Here is a 23,437-nt window from a genome sequence, read left to right on the forward strand (position 1 = left end):
AAGATCAACACTGCGGCGTGGAAGCAAGGTCAGGCAGGAGCTTATAAAGGAGAGGTCTTCTGATGAGAGGATTAGCAACAGGTGTGCAGGAAGGTTCCAGCTCCAGAAGACCCACGGCGCACTCTGCTGGAGACAGAGGGTAATCTCCAGATCAGAGCAGAAGGGGATCCTCGGCGCCCTCTGGTGGGCAAGCCTGAGGATCCCAACAGAACCTCATCGTCTCATGGTGTTCCTGGTTCAGACTGTGTCTATTAAACTGAACTTTCTTCTATGAGGAGGTGTCCTGCATCTCATCTGGATCCTGTTCCTCACCTGTTGCACACAGAGCTCATTGGAGAGGCTAGAGCTCACATTTAAATGGCATTTCTCTCTCAGAGACTGGATTGGATGTTTTTAAAGACTGAAAATGACGTGGGACTGATTTGATAATTTAGAAGATTGTTTGAATGATTCCATTGTGTAAATAGAAATATCTATCCTCTAATCAGTGATCTATTGTCAGAGGAAATCCAGGTTTCTGTCTCTCAGACTTTCCTTCCTCTACTTGGAAAAGCAGCAGAGTAGCAGGTTGCTTTCTGCACATTTTTTTTCATGCATCAAAATTACCTCCGGTTTTAAGGAGATGTTCAGTTTTAATGCATTTAGCCTAAAAGACTGAAAACAGAACCAGTTCAGCAAACCCAATAGGTTGTTGGGTTGAACACAGATGGTTCCTTTACTGTCCTACTGAAGCTGAAGATGTTCATGAAGGTCCACCACAGAGAGGACCAGAACCTGGGTGGATGATGTCTGGTTTGCAGGATTCTATTCTATTCTATTCTATTCTATTCTATTCTATTCTATTCTATTCTATTCTATTCTATTCTATTCTATTCTATTCTATTCTATTCTATTCTATTCTATTCTATTCTATTCTATTCCAGTTCCACTCTTAGGTAGGGGGTATAAATAAGTCATATAATTAGTATTGGCGTCATTAGAAACCAGAGTTTGTTCCAAGAAGCTCTGTGTGTGACTCATGTCTTTATTCTGCTTCTTCCCTCATGGTTGGATAACTGCAGAGGTTGATAATACAGGTGGAGAAAGTAAAAAGTCTGTACAGAGATCAGTTCCAAACATTTGCATTTCCATCTCCATCATGCAGACTAATCAGCAGAGGGGCTGATCACCTGGTTAAGTGAACAGGATGAAGGAAAACAAGGCAGGGCTTTTACTTTCTGGACCTGGATGATCCACCTCTGGAAAACTGTAACAGCCACATTTCTGCAGATGAAGATTTCATACATACAGCTTACAGATTACTTAATGTTCATATTCCTTCCTCCTCCATCCCTGATGTCTCCTCTTTACCTCATATTAGATTCTGCTTTTCCAGGTCTGAAACTTTCTGTCCTTAGAACCGGTATAAACAGCAGCAATGGCTTCAGATATGACCAATATTTATCATTCTGGGAAATAAGCCCAGGAAAACTAAATATGGAGCACAAGATGGAACATAAGACCTAAAAATACTAAAACAACTTAACATTGTTTGTGTTAAACAAGAGAAAACTCATCCAAAGCCAACTATAGAACATGGCATCAAATAGATTTCAGCATATTTGAAGCTATTTGGACACAATCAGCAGTTTGAAAAGCTACCAAGGTGTTTTGGAGGCAAAATCTAACAATCAATCAATAAAAGTTAATTAATAGAGCAACTTTTCTTGTCCTCCTAAAACGGTTTCTCTGGTTAATAAAAAGATTGATATTAATAAAGAAAACTGTGCTGTAAGTCCAGCAGATCATGATGGAATCAGTCGGATTCATCAGAGAGGATAACTTTGTTTAACTCTTCTTCTCTCCATCTTGTCACTATGAGGGCAAATTGAAATCCAAACTAGTTGTGCTTTGATCTGTCCTGTTATATTTTATCCCACTTCATAAAGGCAATAACGGCTCCGGAGGCAGGAGTATGCTCGACGTAACTTTAATTAGCTTCACAGGCTAACAACAACAACATCAGAGTTACCCATTCTTCCCAGAATAATCTATGGTAAGCAAAGGGGGACATTCTTAGCAAAACATAACATTTCCTCCCCTCTTAGAATAGAAGTCCCTATAACACAAGGTGTCATAAATCAAAATTATATATCAACAAAAATAATAAAATGACAGTAACATGGGGCTGTAACCGAATCTGTATAAACTATATAAGCCCCCTTTTTTTTCTTTTTTTTTTTTTTAACAAATGCACAAGCATACACAAACAAAACCTACGGGTGAGGGTAGACTGCCGCACCCGTTGCGGCCCCCCTGGGTGTTATTCTGACCCAGATGTTTGGGGGTGCCGTGCTAAAGATTTCATAAGTCCATGCATTTGGGAGGCCTTCGCTCTCTTTCTGGATATCGCCGCTCACAGGGAGGCTCAGGTAGACTGCCTTTCGTGAACTCAGTTTGTACCACCGGGTGTGGGGGCAATGACCCCATCTGCCCCTCTGGCAGAGGAGCAGGTACAGCCTCTTCCAAAACAGGGCTACCCCCAGGCGCTGCCACAGTGTCCAACCCATCATCCTCCAGGACCTCCCCACAGTCAACCATGGGTGGCAGTGTTGGTGCTGGTGCTGCGCTCTGTATGAGTCGATCGACATGCCTTCTCCACACGCGACCATCAGCCGTCTGAAGGGTGTATGAGACCGGACCAGTCTGTGCCACAATGGTTGCTGGCACCCACTGTGGACCAGCACTGTAGTTTCTGGCAAGCACATGGTCACCCGCAGAGAAGTTTCTTTCTTTGGTCTGCCGGCGTTGCTGGATCTCTTTCTCTTGTTGCTTCTGAACAGTGTGTTTTACAGCAGTGGGCTTAAGTAGATCAAAGTGAGTACGCAGATCCCTCTTGAACATCAGGGATGCTGGAGAGGCCTTGGTGGTGGTGTGGGGGGTACTTCTGTAATTTAACAGAAACCGGTGCAGCCGCTGGTGAAAAGAGCCCTGCCCCTCAGAGGTCTTCAGTGCGTGTTTCAGGGTTTGGACAAACCTTTCAGCTAACCCATTAGTAGCTGGATGAAAAGGGGCCGATTTGATGTGCTGCATACCATTTGCCTGCAAGAAAGCAGTCTTTAATTCTGACACCAGCTGAGGCCCATTATCAACTGCATGGGACAACCAAAACGGCTGAACATTTCCCCTAACTTCTCAATTGTTTTGACTGCCGTGGTGGATTTCATGACTGCCACTTCAGGCCATTTGCTGTGGCCGTCCACGGCAACCAGTAGCATCTGCCCTTTCACTTCCTGTTTGGATTAACTGAGTGTGCAGCTGTTGCAGCTGTCCAGAGGAACTCCATCTGAAGTTAAGTTATGTTCTCTGTGATATCTCTGTATCTAAGTAACTCTAACTGACTACTTTAAAACATAGCACCTTCTGCTGCACTTTTCTACTAAGCACTTGTCAGTTTCACACGGTTTTATTTCTGATAGCAAGGAGTAGCTAGCCTAGGCTAGCGCTAGCTTAGCATTGCTATGGCTTCTCTCTCTCCCTCCCTTGACTCTTTTCCAACTCTTCCTTCTTCCTCTCCTCTCTCCTGCTCTCTGTGTCAGATGTTCAGTTATTCCTCTGCCTCCTTTAGTGATAATGGGATGTGTAATAAGTGTAGTATTTTTGTAGCTTTGGAGGCGAGGGTGTCAGAGTTAGAATCCAGGCTTCAGGCTGTAGAACATCCAGGAGTTAAAGTAGGCCCCCCACGTCGCTGTCCTCCAAAAGTGCCTGAGCAGCCAGGCGATTGAGTAACTGTACGCAGAAAACGTAGTCGTGGATCTCTGCCCACTGGTCACCACCAACCCGTTCACGTTTCTAACCGGTTTTCCCCACTCAGTGACACACCCACTGAGAAGCCCACTCTGGTGATTGGCAGCTCCATAGTCAGAAACGTGGCATTAGAGACACCAGGGACCATAGTCAAATGTTTGCCGGGGGCCAGAACGGGCGACATCAAATCCTACCTGAAACTACTGGCTAAGGATAAGGTTAAATACAGTAAGATTGTTATTCACGCTGGTGGTAATGACACCCGGTTACGCCGATCGGAGGTCACTAAAATTAGTGTTGCTTCGGTGTGTAAGTTTGCCAAAAAAATGTCGGACTCCATAATTTTCTCTGGTCCCCTCCCTGATCTAACCAGTGATGACATGTTTAGCCGCATGTCGTCATTCAACCGCTGGTTGTCTAGGTGGTGTCCTAAAAACAACGTGGGCTACATTAATAATTGGCAATCCTTTTGGGGAAAGCCTGGTCTGATTCGGAGAGACGGCATCCATCCCACTTTGGATGGTGCAGCTCTTCTTTCTATGAATCTGTTTACATTTTGTTAAAGTGAGAAGGATTTGTCCCCTTGGAAGTAAAGGCTGTAGCGCCCCGGGGCCTCCTCACACGGTTCTTTTCCTGGGAGCAAGTTATTTACTACTCTTAACTCAAAACTCGTTAAAACCATATAAAAAAGGACTATAAAAACAGGAGTAAAAAAGTAACAGAGTTTATTCCAGATCAGGTCGTTACAAGACAGAGAAAAATGCTTCGAGCTATGCACAGCTGTGGTCTCAAAAATCACGTCCGCAAGCGTCCGGCAAAGTTTGAGCCCCGAACAAGGTCATCACCTGCTTCTTATACCTTGTGAGTCTATGTGTTGCATCATGTGGATGCTTAGCTGTCCGTATCAGAAACTGACACGCCATCCATGTCTTGAACTCCATGCAGGTTGCCTCTCTGTCTCAGGGTTACAGATACAGTAGCTCTCTCCTATCAGTCCGGCTCCAAGATGTGCCCATATCCTGAGTATTCTTAAAGACACGAAGGCTGTCTTGATTAGATGACCTCCGTACACACCACGACATCCACAATGTGAAGGAAGGCCTTCTGCTCTGTCTAATCTGACTAACAAATTAACAGTGCACATGATGTATAAATAATAAACCCTAACAACTCCCCCTGATAAGTTACCGTTTTTACAGGTAACTTAAAAACACAAGAAGCGACACATCTTTGAAGGACCGGGTGACCCAGAGAGCATCTATAATTAGTCATGTATCGTTAATTAGGGATCAAAAGTAATCACAATCAAAGCTTCACAGACCAAATGTTCTCACTCAAGACCACAGTTTCAGCATTTAACTACAATTTGGGTGTCAACTAATTAAAGGAAAGCTGTTTTAGTTTCCTATGCGCACATTATTTTAAGTTACCTTAGACTAGATAACCTAAGCCTATAAATCTAATAAGGCCAAATTCATCTACTCTCACTCCCACCTGGAGGCCTCCTAAATGTGACCGCTCCTCATGGATAAACCATCTATTCAACTTTACCAATCATTCAGTCACAGTAGGGGACATCACAGGACAGGTTGGGCCGTTCTCCACCGGAAAACGCTACCCTCTCTAAAAGGTAGTAAAAACCGGGGTGACCCCGGGGAAAATCCCACTCTCGGCCAATCTGAGCAAGAAAACCCCGTTTTGAATCTGATAATTATCATTACCAACTACTTAAAGAACCTGTAAGGTTCAGAGTCTTCCTACATCAAAGAAAAAGTGGCATAAAACGTGATCTTGGTGGGTCTGGAGCAAAATGTCTCCATGATTTTCATCAAAACCAAATCAAAATAAATCAAAACATATACATCACAATTAGGTAAAATAAAGAATTATCCTGGTCCGAGTTAAAAACAAATGATGAATATCACTGATGATGATGGATTCTTTCAGTGTCTCTATCACTCATCAATCTAATTGATCAATCAGAGTCTCGTATGGCCTCCTCCACAGCCACTTTGGTCTCCATGCAGTCCAATGGCAGATAGATGCTGAATCCATGTGGTGGTTCTCATCACAGTTCAACAATCCTTTCCTCCGGGATCCTTCGACACACAGAGAGTGCAGTCAGTGTTCTTATCACGATAAGCAATGTCTTTAATGAGCAAGTCTTTATTCACTCAAAATCTAAGTGCAGTCACAACCAGATATTCTTATCCACAATTACTTTCCCTTTATCCCTTAAATCACCATTAAACTGACTACATTTAAATTAATTATCCATGGACTCTGTGTTTTTTCAGCAGATTATTTCAGTGTCTATTCAAAAAAACAAAAAATAAAAATAAATAAAAAAGAAATCCCCAAAAACATTAAACATTTAACATAACCTACCTTTCAATGCCTGGCAGTTGAAAGTTATTTATACCAGTATGTATTCAGCCTGAACATCCTATGGATGTTTCAGCTCATCATTTTTTGTTCATATAAGCTCAAAATCACTGCAACTAATATAATCTAATTCAAGGAACCTGTAAATACTTAGAAAACATTTAACCCTTTTTTACACATTGTAACACTCAATTCATGGATTAAATAAATGAATTTTAAAACCATTTCTACATCATAGCATATTAAGTTTTAGTTTCGTCTAAACTTGTAACTGCATTTTAGTTTACTGCTACACCCTCCCCAGAAAATTATTAGAAGTTCTTTAATCTCTAAGGAAAAAACCCAGCTTGGCGCAGATTCCCCCTATTAAAAACTCCCCCACCAGACCTTGTATCCGTGAATGTTAGTGCATGAAAGAAAACCTCATTCCCATGTGGATCCTTGTGTTCTTCCAGTCGTTAACCGTGTGTGGGCGTGTTGTTACGTGACAGTATGTGTGTGTGTCTATGTGAGTGGATCTATACGTGGGAAACTGGTCAGGAGCCATCCCGCTACTGGTTTGGAAGAAAAAGTGTTTCTTGGAGCAGTGATCCTCTCCAACATGCAAAAAAGTTCGATGTTCGGACAAGTCCATCAGGTTTCCCTCTGTTACCACAGCAGCTTTGAACCATAAGAGTCTTGGGGCCATGTGTCCCCACACCCCCTGAAGGATAAGTCTTTACCTGTGTCATCAGCAGTATCACATAGAGGTAGAAGGAAACAGTGCGTCAAAGGTGTTCCTCCCTTCAAGAGGAAATGTCATATTGAATTGTTCATCTGCTCAGAGCACAGGATTGTACTCTGACTTGCTGCTGCGTTCCCAAAACTCAGCAGTACACAGTTCCTGAAGGTGTTGAATTCGACTGCACCCCCTCTATGCAAAGTGTCCAGCTATAGTCCATTTAAAATATTCTCCAAAAAGCAGTGCTCCGATGAGAAAAAACAAACAAAACAAAAACAAAGAACAAAATAAAAACAAGAAAAAAGAAAATCTGTTCCAACATCCCCAGAACCAGTCAATGGTTTTCATATCTGGACCCCTGACCAGATCCAAAAATGTGCAGGAAACATAATCTCTTCTCATATGTGTTATCTCAAATAAACTAAACACTAAAGTGTGCATCCCCTCTAAAGTATTAATTGCAGCTCTAGTGAAGTAAAGTCAGGTGTTCTTATTGCTTCATGCATTAAAAGTATGGTTACCCATCCCCCAAATTGTATATAGCCCCTCAAATGCTATTTATAACTCTGCTCGCAGTAAAAAACCAAACAAAAAAACAAAAAAAAAACAAAAAACAAATAATATTAATCAAAACAAATAAAATAAGAATAAAAATAAAAAATAAATAGTGAAGTTTTAGTCCCTGGGCCTGATATTGAAACGCCATAAGCTCATTAACTCATTAAGTCTTCATCTTTATTGCTTATGTTGAAAAGAAACCATCATTTGCTTTAAACATTTGCTCCTAAAATGTTATAATTTCCCCTAAATTGCATTTGGTTGATGCAACTTTACCATTCCCAAAAGTTAAAGTTTCAACTTGTTGTCCCTTTAATAATATTATGCTAATTAATAACTGACCAAACTATTTATCAAAAAACCCAGTCTAATTTATCACATAGTAAAACATCTCTAAATCCTCTTTTTTATTCCTCTATTTAAGAATACTCCACCCCCTGATGATATAAAGAAAATTTAGCAGACCATTTAAAATCTGTCGGTAAAGTTACTCCTATAATTTATATTCTATGTTGTTGCCATCGCTTCTGATATTTCTCTTTAAGAAAATAAATAAATAAAGCAATAATAATAATAATCCCCAAACTACTGCCGCGTTGTTCAGAAAGATATTACATCTACCTGTTGATCCCCGTAAAGCTAAAATATTATTCATATTCATAGATCTGTATTAATAAACAGGTTTAAAATAAGTTGCCCATAATTTTTCATTGTGAATAAGAAATCTGGTGTGTCAGTTCACTTATCTTTTTTCATCCGTCTTGTCCGATGATCCCATGACCTTCCATCAACCCATCACTGCCAGTGTTCTTTTCTCGTCCAAAGCAGTGGGCATCCAGTCATTTCCTTAATGTTCGCATCTCAGCAGCTGCAAACCATCCCTCCTTCTGTAGTTTAGGAGCAAAGTTAGTCTCTGTGCCCCTTGTAGGTTAATCCATCCTGCGACTCAAGAAAGAAAGTGTCCAATGTCTCTCCAAACAAAAAAGATCCATTGTTCATTTTGAAACATTCCCATCCGTAGTGTAGTCAAAACTATTCAAAAAAATTTAACATGCGTGCCACGTCTTTTTTTTTTTTCCATAAAGGCTAAGATGTTAGTAAACAAACAGAAAAAACAAACAATCATACAGACACAAACAAGGACAAACATGTAAGACAACAAAAACCCCAGTGGTGCCTCCGACTTCTCCAAATAGTTGTTGGTTCATCGTGTCATTCGTTAAATGCCTCTGTCAGCATGACTGCTCTTAATGTTCCACCCCAACAAAAGTCTGTGAGCTTCAAACCACCACATCAATCTGTACCTCATAGGTCATATCAGAACCAGAGAGGAATTAAAACAAACCCAGAGCTCACCAGAATGGCCTTCAGCCGGGAACAAAACATGCAGCCACAATCTCTACACCCTGTCTCTGGCATGCTGCGTTCTCACACCATCTCTCTAATGTCCTAATCCATGGTTCCGATCCAGTCCAGTTACTAACCAAGTCAGTCCAGTCAGTTCGAACCTATTCAAATCCTCCTATCAAAAAGTTTTCAACTATCTGAACCCCCCTCTCTCTCTTGCTCTAGTCACTCTCAGCCAAGTTGTCCATTTCACATGCCAGAACTTCTGCAGCTGTTGGGAAAATAAGGGTTAATGCACATCTTAAACAAAACACAATGAAGGATGAGACTTTTGTCAGCCTGTCCTGGAAGAAAAAATGTTAACATTTAAGGATTGTTACAAACACAGCCTGAAAAAGAAAAAAAAAAGGAACATGTTTAAGCAAAACGATCTCCTGATCCTCCTTAAATGGGCCTCTGAATAATCATGCCTGCTCCCTGACAGCCGCACTGTCACTCTCTACAAGCAGGGAAAAAGTAAATGACCCCTCTGGTTTGTTACCAGGAAAAAGCAATCAAACAGTTCATCAATTAGTCAATAGTTAATCACTTAATTCACAGAAATTTGTAAAGGTAGTAGACTCTAACACGTCATGCAAAGAAGGTAAGGCCCAGATGAACAGTGAAAAGTGTTAGTGTTAGTAATGATTAGAGATTCAAATGAATCAGTTTGTGCCTAGGCAGTTTCCAAACGGCATAATACACAGATAAAAATAATTATAGATAAAAAACTGAAGGCTGAAAAAACCCAGGGTCAGGTCACACTGAAATTGTTCTTAACTCTCCAGCCTTGTTTATAAAAGTTGACCCCGCTGATCTGCTGAGCTCCTGCGGGTATCTTGGCCATATGCTGTGTCCAGTTCCAGCTCGAAGTGTGATTTATCCTGTCCCTAATCAATCACTAATAAAATCCTAATGAGAGAAAAATGAAACTAATCAATCTCTAATGCAATTCTAATGATTGAAAATGAAACCACCTTTAAATTAAAATCATGTAATGCCCTCGTCTGAGATTTTAGTTTCCCAAAAAGTAAAAACACCCATTCTGCTTCTTTCTGGATAATTACTTATATATTTAATTATTTTTCTAATCTATAATCTACTAATCTACAGTATCTCAGCTGCACTCCACACCCAAAAATTACCTCACACCTTACAACAGCAACCTGCTCTGGTCTTGTCAGGGCCTCTCATAGGTGGGGCCCCTGAGCAACATGTTTGATACGATTACTCTTCTGTTATGCCCCCAGTGCTCCTTCTCAGTCCTGTAAAAATGCAAATCATGTTAATGTCACATCAAAAAATATTCTTAATCATTCCCAACTTCACCACACACATTCTACCTCACATGCATTCCACATTTAGGACAGACAGACAGACATTGGCCACATAAAGTTTGTTTAATCCATCAGTATCAATTTAGATTTTATCTTCTTAGAGGAATTTTCCCAATTTAAACAAAAATCATAATCTTTTCACCAGTCCGGTCTTAAGACCTCTGCACCAGTGCTTTTCAGCCTCATTTTAGGATCCTTGTTAAACTCTATGTGCACATTAATGGAACGCCAAGATTTATTTGCTCACGTTAGACACCAAAATAAGTTTTCACACCCAATGATTTTTAATTCTAAGCGTCCCCCAAAAATGACATGTTTGAATTTTCAACTATGAGAACACCTCTAAGGGGTTCTGAAAAAGTGGTATGTTTTGTTTTTCTCCTGAAAATCCCATTACCTGTGTAGTTTTTTGGCAGGTGGGCACATAAAGATTCAGGGTGCTGTATCTGGCCCCCGTATCAACCATAAAAGGACAGTTGCTGCCCTCAATCAAAATAACTATCACTGCTGCTGGAAATTTCTCAAAAACTACCTCCATAACTAAACAAATAGTGGGATCCCGGCCTCCCTAGTATTGCTGCATTGACTTCCTTTCTCTAATTCTTACTGAACCCGCACTTCAATATTCTTTGCCCATTTCTCCCCTTCTCTATCAAACTCACCCTCCATTTCATCTACTGCTGTCTGCCTCTCTTTTATCCACTGAACTCAACCTTCCTAATTTATCTATTTGATGTAACCCACTCTATTTTGAACAGTTGACTGAGTAAAGATCCATTTAATCCACCTTAGAGTATCCTCAGTGATCAGTGTTTAATTTATATTCACTTTGCTACAGTTTGACAAACTTAGCTTGTGTGGTCTAACATTTTCAAATATAAGCTCCTGAATCAGTCACTCTAAATGCAGATTACAATACCATTCTGGTGTAGTAATTGGTAGATGTCTTTAAGGTAAAAACTGCTTCTAGACTCCTGGGCCCTGCTTCTGCTGTGATCGGCCCTGTGTGCACTCAGTCTCTCTGTGTCTTCTTTTCCTTTTCTCTCCTGCCTCTAAGTGAAGGGCTGCTCTGTGTGATCCACCTTCTGGAGCTCAATGTTGGGCCGGGGTTTACCGCACTGAAAATGTACTAATTGATCTTCTTACCTTTAAAATGTTAATTTCAAGACATCGTAAATTGTAAATATATCAACCTCTTATATTTTAAGCTTTCCTTTCCAAGGTTCACCTCCAAAAATCACAGAAACATCGACATTTTCATAACAATAGGAACTGAAATGCTGAAATGCTTTATTTACCGCCTCCTCTATTAAATCTTGCATCTGAAACTCTTTTCGTACCTCTTGTCCCAATTCTTCCTCTGTAGGCCTTATTTCACAATTTATCTGACCTTCACGCAACTCCATAACAGGCATCTGCACACATGGGTTTGATGGAAACATTGCATCACCAGCCTTACGAAACATTTCTCTGACACCTTGGTGTGGACTGGGGTCCATAATAGGCTCTGTTTCTGCAATATTAGATGTACTCATGAAAGGTTTTTCTTTACCTCTGAAGTGTCGAGTGCCTGCTCACCTCCCTGAGCCCCGTTTTGCTCCACCTGTTTCTGTTCAGAATCCTTGTCAGAAAAATAGTTACTAAAATTGAACTTGGTTTGTCTAATCAGATCCAAAAGTTTTGTTTCTTCCTTCTGGTGTTTGTCTCGTCCGAACACACCAGCACCAGCCATTTTTTCACGAGCTTGTGACAATCTATCTTTTAGCGTATCCAAATAAAAACCACGTTGTAAAGTGTTTGGAGGGGGCCCCTCTAATTCCCCAAACACTCCATCTTCTCTCATTTTTTCAACCCATTCATCAAATTTTCTAATGTGGTGTTCTGCATCCTTCAATGGATAACTCGCCATGATCATATTTCTCCCTTTATCCAGACTCGCTTTTAACGAGGTGTTTCTGGATTCAATTTCTAGTCCACATGCATCCATCTTTCACACCTTCCGTTCACACAGTGTATAAAATTGGACCTCGACGTCTTACGTGAGATCCCTCGGTGCTTTAAACTTTTTACCTATAAACTTCAGCGAGCCGCTTTTCTGCTAAGGAAGCGCGTCCGTCAAAGAAATACGTCCGTCAGTGAAAAGGAAAAAAGAAAGGAAATTTAGAGAAAAGAAAAAAGATTTAGATATAGTTCCGCCTAGTTCATTCCACCAATTATGGAATTAGACAAACAAGTTGCCTAATTCGGGCGTCGGCCTAATATGTTTTATGGGGATTATTTTATCGTTTCTCTCTTTCCTTTTATAAGAGAAGAGAAGGAAAGAGAAAAAATGCCCCCAACGGTCCGTTTAACCCTGACCCCCGCCACCAGTCTCGGTTTTTCGTAAATGTCCTTATGGGAGGTATACTGGCAAACTCTAGCCGGCTATGTGACTGGTTGTCTGTGCGTCTGTTTTCAGAAGTGCATCTTTCGTGTCTGCAGGCAGACCGGGAATAAAATCACCGTCCCTTTCTGCATGCAGAAACCGTTGGGCTCTCCAACCAACTTATCCTAGTGAGCAGTATAATTTTTGAAGGTGTTTGCGCAGGGTTCCTTCAGTCGGACTTTCAACCTCTACCCACAGCAGAACGCACGACTTTCTTCCTCTCTCTCCCTCGACTTTCTTCCTCTCTCTCTCTCCTTTTTTTCTTTTTTTTTTTTAATGTGTACACGTTCGCAATGTAAAAAAAAAAAAAACAAATACAACAAAAAAAAAACGCAAAAACAAAAAACTAAAATCACTCTGAGCAATTTCTCTGTCCTCTTTTGCATAAAAAGCTTCAGCTCACTTCAGAAAATCACAACACAGCCAAAGTGTTTTAACAGTAAAAACACTGGAGATATTTTGTAATAAGGAATCTCCTCACCTTATCAGTTGTTTCGGCCGCAGGCTGTGGAGCTTTTTCCATCGGTGGCTCTGTTGTTTTGCTTCCAGGTCACGGGCGGAAACACCAATTTGTTAAAGTGAGAAGGATTTGTCCCCTTGGAAGTAAAGGCTGTAGCGCCCCGGGGCCTCCTCACACGGTTCTTTTCCTGGGAGCAAGTTATTTACTACTCTTAACTCAAAACTCGTTAAAACCATATAAAAAAGGACTATAAAAACAGGAGTAAAAAAGTAACAGAGTTTATTCCAGATCAGGTCGTTACAGGACAGAGAAAAATGCTTCGAGCTATGCACAGCTGTGGTCTCAAAAATCACGTCCGCAAGCGTCCGGCAAAGTTTGAGCCCCGAACAAGGTCATCACCTGCTTCTTATACCTTGTGAGTCTATGTGTTGCATCATGTGGATGCTTAGCTGTCCGTATCAGAAACTGACACGCCATCCATGTCTTGAACTCCATGCAGGTTGCCTCTCTGTCTCAGGGTTACAGATACAGTAGCTCTCTCCTATCAGTCCGGCTCCAAGATGTGCCCATATCCTGAGTATTCTTAAAGACACGAAGGCTGTCTTGATTAGATGACCTCCGTACACACCACGACATCCACAATGTGAAGGAAGGCCTTCTGCTCTGTCTAATCTGACTAACAAATTAACAGTGCACATGATGTATAAATAATAAACCCTAACAATTTATTAGTACTCCAAAACCCTGACCACCCATGGTGCAGACCAGGAAGCAGAGTTGTAGTTTAACACACATCTCTGCAGCTTCTCTACTGTTACCCACTCTTTACTCCATCCAGACAGTGTCTTGCCCACGACCAAAATCGAATAAATTAGCAAATATTCCCAAAGGAGTAAATCATGATAATCTAATTAAAATCAAAATAACTCCAATTGGGGAAAAAGTTAAAACAATTAAATGCGGTCTGTTTAACATAAGATCGCTTTCCTCTAAAAGTCTGCTAGTTAATGACTTGATTTGTGATAATCACATTGACTTGTGTTGCCTTACAGAAACCTGGCTGCAGCAAGAGGATTATGTGAGCATAAATGAGGCAACTCCTTCAAGCTACTTAAATTTTCACATACCCAGAAGTTCTGGGCGAGGAGGAGGAGTAGCAACAATCTTCCAGTCTGACTTACTGATTACTACCAAAACAGTTAATACCTACAACTCTTTTGAACATTTAACCCTTCATTTCCCTGATCCAAATTTCAAGGCAAGAAAACCTCTTCTTTTTGTAACTTTGTATCGTCCACCAGGTCCTTACTCTGAATTTTTAGATGAGTTTTCAGAGATCCTTTCTGATTTGGTATTAAATACTGACAGGGTCATCATAGTGGGAGATTTTAACATCCATGCTGACATTGAAGGCGATAGCTTAAGAGCAGCCTTTAATGCTATCTTAGACACTATTGGCTTTGTTCAAAATGTGAATAGTCCCACACATTCTCATCTTCATACTTTGGATCTTGTGCTGACATACGGCATAGAATGTGAAGAAATAATAGTATTTCCTCAGAACCCTGTCCTCTCTGACCACTTTCTAATAACCTTCAGGATTACTTTAACAGAGTTCTCCTCCCCCAAAAGAAGGTTACATTTTAGTAGATCTTTATCAGATAGTGCAGTTATAAATTTTAAAGAATCTGCTTCACTTTCTCTCTCCTCTGTGTCGCTGAGCAGTGCTGCAGAGTGCAAAAGCATAGCTTATTCCCCTTCACAGGTTGATGATTTTGTTGATGGGGTTGCTAGTTCTCTGCGTACTGCCTTAGACAATGCAGCTCTTTTGAAAATGAAAACCATTAAAAATAGAAAGCTTGCTCCTTGGTTTAATGCAGAGCTGCGTACTTTGAAGCAAAATGCTAGGAAACTGGAGAGAAAATATCGCTCCACAGGCCTGCGGGAGTCCTTCCTAGTCTGGAAAAATGGTTTACTGCTGTATAAGAGGACCCTTTGTAAAGCAAGAGCATCATAATTCTCCTCATTAATAGAGGAGAATAAGAATAATCCTAGATTTCTTTTTGGTACAGTTGCCAAACTCACCCAGAGCCATAGCTCTGTTGAACCGTCCATTCCACCTGCTCTTAGCAGCAATGATTTTATGGGATTCTTTATAAATAAGATTGATCTTATTAAAAATAAGATCATAAGCACTCCCCTATCCGTGATTGTACCTGAGGTAGTCATGGAATCTGAACCGGGTTTAGACTGCTTTGATCCAGTTGAACTTCCTGAATTAGCAAAATTATTGTCTTCATCTAAGCCTTCAACTTGTATGTTAGATCCAGTTCCAACCAGGTTATTTAAGGAGGTAATCCCTTTGATCTGCTCCTCCATCTTAGATGTGATTAATCTGTCTCTGTTACAGGGATATGTACCTAAAGCTTTTAAGGTTGCTGTAATTAAACCTCTGCTTAAGAAACCGTCTCTTGACCCAGATGACTTGGTCAATTACAGACCTATATCCAATCTTCCTTTCTTATCCAAAATTCTTGAGAAAGTAGTTGCCAAACAAGTTTGCGATCACTTACACCATAATGAACTTTTTGAAGAGTTTCAGTCTGGCTTTAGAGCTCATCATAGCACAGAAACAGCTCTGGTGAAAGTCACTAATGATATTCTCATGGCCTCAGATAATGGACTTGTATCTGTGCTCGTCCTGTTGGATCTAAGTGCTGCATTTGATCCAGTTGATCATAATATTCTTTTAGAAAGACTTGAATATTTTGTTGGAATTAAAGGAACAGCACTAGACTGGTTTAAATCTTATCTATCTTATCGAATTCAGTTTGTTCATGTTAATGATAGATCTTCAACATGCTCAAAGGTTACCTGTGGAGTACCACAGGGATCAGTGCTAGGACCAATTCTCTTTACTTTATACATGCTCCCAATCGGTAGAGTTATTAGACAGCATGGGATTAATTTTCACTGTTATGCTGATGATACTCAGCTATATCTGTCTATAAATCCAGATGAAGCTAACCCATTACATAGATTACAGGCATGTCTTGAAGACATAAAAACCTGGATGACTCTTAACTTTCTGCTTCTGAATGCAGACAAAACAGAAGTTATAGTCTTTGGACCAGAGTCTTTGAAAAAGAAGCTGATTAGCCAGTCACTTCATTTGGATGGGATTAAACTGATTTCAGATAATAAAGTAAAAAATCTTGGTGTTATTTTTGATCAGGACCTGTCATTTAAAACCCATATCAAAGAGTTTTCTAGAATTTCCTTCTTTCATCTGAGGAATATTGCAAAAATTAGAAATCTTCTGTCCAGGGGTGATGCTGAGAAACTAGTCCATGCATTTGTTACTTCAAGGCTGGACTATTGTAATTCTTTACTATCAGGAAGTCCACAAACTGTAGTTAAAAGCCTTCAGCTGATCCAAAATGCTGCAGCCAGAGTTCTGATGAAAATTAAAAAGAGAGATCACATCTCTCCTATCCTGGCTTCTCTTCATTGGCTTCCTGTTAAATCCAGAATAGAATTTAAAATCCTCCTTCTCACTTATAAAGCCTTAAATGGCCAAGCTCCATCTTATATCAGAGATCTGATTGTTCCTTATGTTCCTAACAGAGCACTTCGCTCTCAAGCTGCAGGTTTACTAGTGGTTCTTAGAATTTCTAAAAATAGAATGGGAGGCAGATCTTTTAGTTATCAGGCTCCTCTCCTGTGGAACCAACTACCAATTTTAGTCCGTGAGGCAGACACCCTGTCTACTTTTAAGGCTAGGCTTAAAACTTTTCTTTTTGATAAAGCTTATAGTTAGGGTGGCTCAGGTTATCCTGAGCTATCTCTATAGTTAAGCTGCTATAGGCTTAGACTTCTGGAGGACATAGGGACCCCCATTTCATCATTCTGCTTCATTCTCTCTCTATTCTCCTATTCTGCAGAATCTGTTAGTTCAATCTCTAACCTTCTGCTCTCTCTGCTTTTCCTCAGAGTAGCTTTGCCTCGTCTGTTCCTGTTTGGCTGTGACGTCATCCTGGAAAGAAACATCAGCTGTGCTGCTTCCATCAACACTCTTGTTTATAGATGTTGGAGATCGGCCTGTTTTCCAGTGTGGTCCTGTGACTGGGTGGATGTGCTCTCTTCGTCCTCTGGCATGGAAGCTGCCTTGGAGCTCGTCTGCCTGGCTGTGTGTTTCCTGGACGGGGCCGCCTTTTACAGCTGCTTTTTATGTCTCTGCTTCCGTCTCCTTGAACCCCAGTCGGCCTCGGCAGATGGCAGCTCACACTGAGCCTGGTTCTGCTGGAGGTTTCTTCCTGTTCAAAGGGAGTTTTTCCTCTCCACTGTCGCTACAAGCATGCTTAGTGTGAGGGATTGTATTTGAGTCAATGAATCGATACAATCAACTGGTTTTCCTTAGAGAACTTTGTATCAATTTCACTGTATGATCTGGTTGAACTGTAAAGTGCCTTGAGATGACATGTGTTGTGAATATGGCGCTCTATAAATAAACTGAATTGAATTGAATTGGTCCCGCAAAATCTACGTGTATTCGCTGCCATGGTTCTTCAGGAAACTTCCAGGGGTGTAGGGGCGCTAGCGGTGGAATGTTTTGGGCCCTCTGGCATGTGTGGCAGCACTTTGCTACGTTCTCGATTTCTCTGTCCACTCCTGGCCACCAAAAGAAACTCCTTGCCAATTCCTTCATGCACATGAATCCACTATGGCCGGCATGTAATTGTTGCAGAATTGTCTTGTGTAGTGTTGGTGGAATGACCACCCTCCTTCCCCACAGCAAACACCCCGACTGTATCGATAGTTCCGTTTTCCTGGACAGGTAAAGATGAAAACCTGGAGCATCGCTGACGAAATGGCCCTTTGTCATCATATCTGTGACCCCTGTCAACACCGGATCAGTGCGCGTTGCCCTCTTTACCTGTGCAGCTGTGACAGGTGCCCCTTCCACCTGGCTGAAGTAGAAAACCTCTTCACAGTTGGTTTCTGGTTTGGTAACAGGTAGTGGAAGCCTGGATAACCCATCAGCATTTTGGTGTTGGTCTGCCTTGCGATATTCGATCTCATATGAATGAGCTGATAACAGCATGGCCCAGCACTGCATTCGGCTATCAGCCAATGACGGTATGCCTCAATGTGGTCCCAGGATTGTAGTGAGGGTCCTGTGATCAGTAAGGAGAGTGAACCGCCGTCCATACAGATAATGGTGGAAACGCAGCACCCCAAAGATAATGCTCAGGGCCTCTCTCTCTATTTGTGCATAATTAGACTCTGCTTTGTTCAATGTTCGTGAGGCAAAGGCGATAGGTTTTTCTTCCCCATTAGGCAGTATGTGGGAACTGACCGCTCCCACTCCATAGGGCGAAGCATCACAAGCGAGTTGTATGGGTAAGGAGGGGTCAAAATGTGTGAGCACCCCCAACTTCAGCAACGTATCTTTTGCCTCCTGAAAGGCCTTCTGGCATGCCTCACTCCAGTTCCAGGCTTTTCCTTTGCAGAGAAGGCTGTGCAGGGGCTTTAATATGGTTGCTAAGTTGGGTATGAACCGGCCATAATAGTTGAGTAATCCAAGGAAGGAGCATAGCTGACCCACACTTTGGGATGGAAGTGCATTAGCAATGGCGCGGCTCTTGGACGGGGTGGTGTGTAATCCTTTAGCATCGATAACATGCCCCAAATACTCAACTGAGGGCTTAAAAAATTCACATTTATCCTTACGCCCTCTGAGGCCGTAGCCCTGTAACCGCTGGAGGACTGCATCCAGATTGCGCAGATGTTCTTCATCAGTGGCTCCGGTGCACAAAATGTCATCGAGGTAGCATTGTACACCAGGGAGACCACTGAGGATCTGGTCCATGGCACGCTGAAAATGGGCCGGTGCTGACGTGATGCCGAAAGGATCTGAATAGGCCTTTTTGTGTTGTTATAGTGAGGAGTTCTCGGGACTCTTCTTCGACGCACATCTGCAAATAGGCCTGATTTAAATCTATTTTGCTAAATTTCTGTCCATGACTCAGTCCAGCAAAAAGATTTAAAGGGATATTGTTCAGGAGCTAGCACAGGATCTAGCGTCACTTTGAAATCTCCACAGATGCGGATGTCCCCATTTCTTTTAGGCACCGGAACAATAGGCGTAGCCCACTCACTAATAGCAACTGGCTCCAGCACGCCACTAGTAACAAAGGTATCAAGTTCAACTTCCACCTTAGAGCGTATGGCATACGGCACCGATCTGGCTTTAAGAAATTTCAGTCTCGCCTCTGCTTTGAAACTAAGCTTAGCAGTGATGTCTTTTATGAGGCCTAGCTCGCTTTTGAATACGTCTTGGTTCCTCTGTAAAAGAGCTGCTAGCTCACTGGAGCTTGGAGACAGCATCTTCACTGTTTGCCAATTTACTTTTAGGTTCTCCAACCAGACCCGGCCTAAGATGGAAGGACAGTCCCCCTTAGCTACATAGAGAGGGAGGGTCCTCACCTGGTTGTCGCTTTGGACAGTGACATCAAAGCCAAGTGTTGTAGGTGACTTTTATACACCCTTTTTGAGACAATGGATGCTTTGGATCCAGTGTCAATCTGCATTTTTACGGGGTGACCTTCTAGCAGGGGCCTTGCCCAATAACCCTCGTCATCAGCATCCACTTTATTTATTTTCATTGTATGTACATTCACCTCCAACTCTTCATCCGACTCACTAGACCGTTCATCTTGTTTTACTGTATGAACTGGCCTTTTTTTCTTCCCTTTTTTGTAGTCTTGTCTGTTTTCAATGCTAATGCTGATAGCTTTGTCCAATGTTAAATTTTTAGTGGCTAGCAATCTCTTTTGCGCTGCTTGATCTTTAAGGCAGCACACCAGCTTGTCTCTCAACTTGTCATTTAGCACGTTACCGAATTCGCAATATTCCGCCAATTTTCTCAGTGCCGCAACAAACACGGACACCAACTCTCCTTCTTCTTGATCACGTTTATGAAACCTGAACCTCTCAGCGATTAATAATGGCTTGGGTGAAAAATGGTCTGACAAAACCTTCACGATTTCAGCATATGTCTTTTCCCCAGGCTTTGTGGGTTGAAGTAAGTCATGTAATAGATTGAAAGTTTTAGGTCCCATCACAGCCAGGAATGTGGGCACCATTTTGTGATTAGCAATGCCGTTAGCCTGGAAAAAGTAATCAAAACGTTCGGCGTATGAGCTCCATTGTTCAACATTTTTGTCAAAGGGGCCAATATTGCCAATAACTCCCGCCATTGCTGGGGTTGTTTCCCTTACTTCAGGTTGATTCGGACTGCTCGTATTAGTACTGGGCTCCATGAGCTGCTCAGCGTTGGGTTGCTCTGGCTCCGGGGCGCCGAATATTTCCTCCTCGGAAGATGAATTGGAGAACATAATCCAGCATCCTCTCCCCGTAAAAGACGGTGAATGTCTCGTAACTTGCCGGCGTAGATTCGTACTATCCTTGTCGCCACTTGTTATATTTTATCCCACTTCATAAAGGCAATAACGGCTCCGGAGGCAGGAGTATGCTCGGTGTAACTTTAATTAGCTTCACAGGCTAACAACAACAACATCCGTGTTACCCATTCTTCCCAGAATAATATACGGTAAGCAAAGGGGGACATTCTTAGCAAAACATAACATGTCCTGTAGAGCAGGAAGCTGATTCTATCCAGCCTAAACTCTGAGGAATATGTTCTGTTGGTTCCTCAGCTGATAGGGAACAGAGTCTGACAGGCAGATCAGTGAATCACAGTAACAGAATCCAGTTGAGTTTGTAGGATTGTTTGGTGGATGGACAGCTCTCCATTACTGAACCTCTTCCTGAAGTACTCCTCCTCCTGGATGTTGGTGAAGCCTCGTACTCCTGTTACCATGGAAACACAGAAAGGAGAGATCCGACTGGCCGTCGCAGGTCGGGAAGTTAACCAGACCAGAGCCTAGGGAAGCAGGTTTATCATGTTTAAACATGATTATAGCATCTAGTAGCGGAAGACTCACACTGCTGCTCCAGGATCATTACTGAAAAAGGATGATCTTTGGACCGGTCACTCTTCATAGAAACACAGCTGGATGATGGAGACCCTGCTCTTTTCTCCTCAGCCTGAAGCCCATCTAAGAAGGAAATAAAGACTCTTAGTTAACATGTAATTCAGTCCCAGTTTCAGTAAGTCACTTTTCTGTTTGCTCTTTTGCTTCTTTACTTATCTTATTTTTTATTCTGTATTTGTTCTCTGCAGCATTGTATCTGACAGCTATCTTAGATTTAGTCTTAGTTTTAGTCTTCAGGATGAAAACTATTATCAGTTTTAGTCACATTTTAGTCATTACTATATGTGATAGTTTTAGTTGGTTTCAGTCGACAAAAACTCAAAAAGGTTTTAGTCTAGTTTTAGTGAGTTTTTTTAATCCAATTTATAAAACACTTAACCTTTAGAATTTCGAGTAGCAACCAGATTCTCTACCAGACTGACAGCTCTTCTCTAGATACTACAGTTGCTGGGTATAGAATGCTGCCGTGCAGATCATCATTTCTGTTAGGCAGAACACTGATTTTTTACAATTCAAAGAAACGTTTTTATGAATTAATGCTCTACTTTATAAAAAATGTCTCACAAAATTTGCGAAAATAACAGATCTAGTTCAACACATCATATTGGTCAAAATAGCAGACAGACAAGCTAACAAAATGTCCAATAAAGGAATGGTTTTAGATATGCAAGGTTTCCATCCCGAAGCAAACACTTCCTGATCTACTATGAATTCTGCATTACACACAGATCAATGAAATCTTCATTGCTCCAAAAAAAAGCAAAGAACCAAAACATTCATCTTTCTACTTTGACAATTTTGGCTTTATTTTTTTTTTATAGCTGTTTATTTATTTCTTAATTTCTTTTTTTTTTTTTTTGGGGGGGGGGGGGGGGGGGGTTAAAGTAGATTTAACTTCATAAGGGTCTGATATAAGAAAAAATAAACACAGAACCTACCTATACAATTGCCTTGTAACACTGATAGGGGTTAATAATCATAACCACTTATTGTCCTAGATGTTGGCATCTGGAGCTGTACCACCTTCCTCCAGCAGAGTGCGCCGTGGGTCTCCTGGAGCTGGAGTCTTCCAGCACACCTGAGACGCATCTTCTTATCAGGAGACCTCTCCTATATAACCAGCTGCCAGACCTTGCTCCGATGCCGCAGTGTTGACCTTAGTTTGGTTAGCAACCTGAGCCTTGAAACTGAAGAATTTTAGTTGTCTCTTGAGAGAGATCAGATTCTAACTCTCATCTGTTTTCGCCTCACAGGAAACCTGTGTCTAGCCTGAAGCTCTGGATGAGCTTAACCTGCCAAATCTGCCCTGGTGAGCCAACCTGAAGATTCCTATGTGGATTCCCCTGCTGCTCTTAGTGAAGAGCTGGAAACTCTGATCAAGGTCTGCCATTCAAAGTCAGAAGCTAGACGCTGCAGCTGCTCTAGAACTCTGCTGAACAAACAGTCTCTGGACCCAACGGTTCCCTCTCTCTCTCAAAGAGAAGCCCGGACTCAGTCAAGGTACAATCCTGAATTATCAAAGACTCATAACTAATCTGCCTGTCTTCTAATCAAACTATCATCTCTGCAGACTTCAGTGAACCAGCCCGGACCAGTTCCTGACCCAGTACATAATCTTGTGTTTTGTAAAACTTCAATAAACTCTGTTAAACTTTTACCCAGCCTCCGTTGTGTTCTGCATGTGGGCTAAGAACCTTAAACCCATCATGACACTAGAAATAAAAACCAAACAGAGCAAGTGTTCGTTTCTTTTCTGCAGAAAAGACCAAGGGTTAGACACCTTGAAAAGTCTGTACTCAACTCTGCCCAAACCTCTCTTTTCTGCTGCTTTTATTATTGGACTTCAAAGGAATTACAGGAGTGGTCAAAAGTTACCAGGAGGGGTCAGAAGTTATCAGTCACCTACGGCTGCATAGCTGGATAATTCCAGGCCCTGAGAGAAATATTTGCTCTCCTCATTCAGAACAATACTTTACATTCCTTGGCCAAATGCCTGTAACTTGAAATAAAATAAAAGGTGCGGGCGGCGGGGGGGTGGCGGCGGACGTGGCTGTGCTGCTTTGGCTTCGTCCGGTGGGGGAGCGATGTGTTTCGCTCCGCTCTGGCTTTGTGCTGCCCCTCGGGCTGCTGGGTGGGGGGTGGTTGGGCCGGCTGCGGTGTGCTCTTCTTGCCGTTTTGCGCCGTGCGGCTTTTCTGCTCTTGGGTTGATTCTGTGCGCGGTGTATTGCATTGCACGCTGTTGGCATCGGCCTTGGTGGGGTGGGGCTGCGCTTTTGGCCAGGGGGGCGTTTTGGGGGGGTCCCGCGGCGCTCACGGCCG

At 41.9% G+C, this 23,437-nt stretch overlaps 1 pseudogene; it reads right to left on the reverse strand.

Moving 5' to 3' along the window:
- Positions 1-2,343: 2,343 nt before the first annotated feature.
- LOC119791819 lies at positions 2,344-19,448 on the reverse strand (annotated as a pseudogene).
- Positions 19,449-23,437: the final 3,989 nt, after the last annotated feature.

This window comes from Cyprinodon tularosa, unplaced genomic scaffold, assembly GCF_016077235.1.
Source record: "Cyprinodon tularosa strain WSP-4 unplaced genomic scaffold, ASM1607723v1 ctg1107, whole genome shotgun sequence".
In the NCBI taxonomy this organism is placed as follows: Eukaryota; Metazoa; Chordata; class Actinopteri; order Cyprinodontiformes; family Cyprinodontidae; genus Cyprinodon; species Cyprinodon tularosa.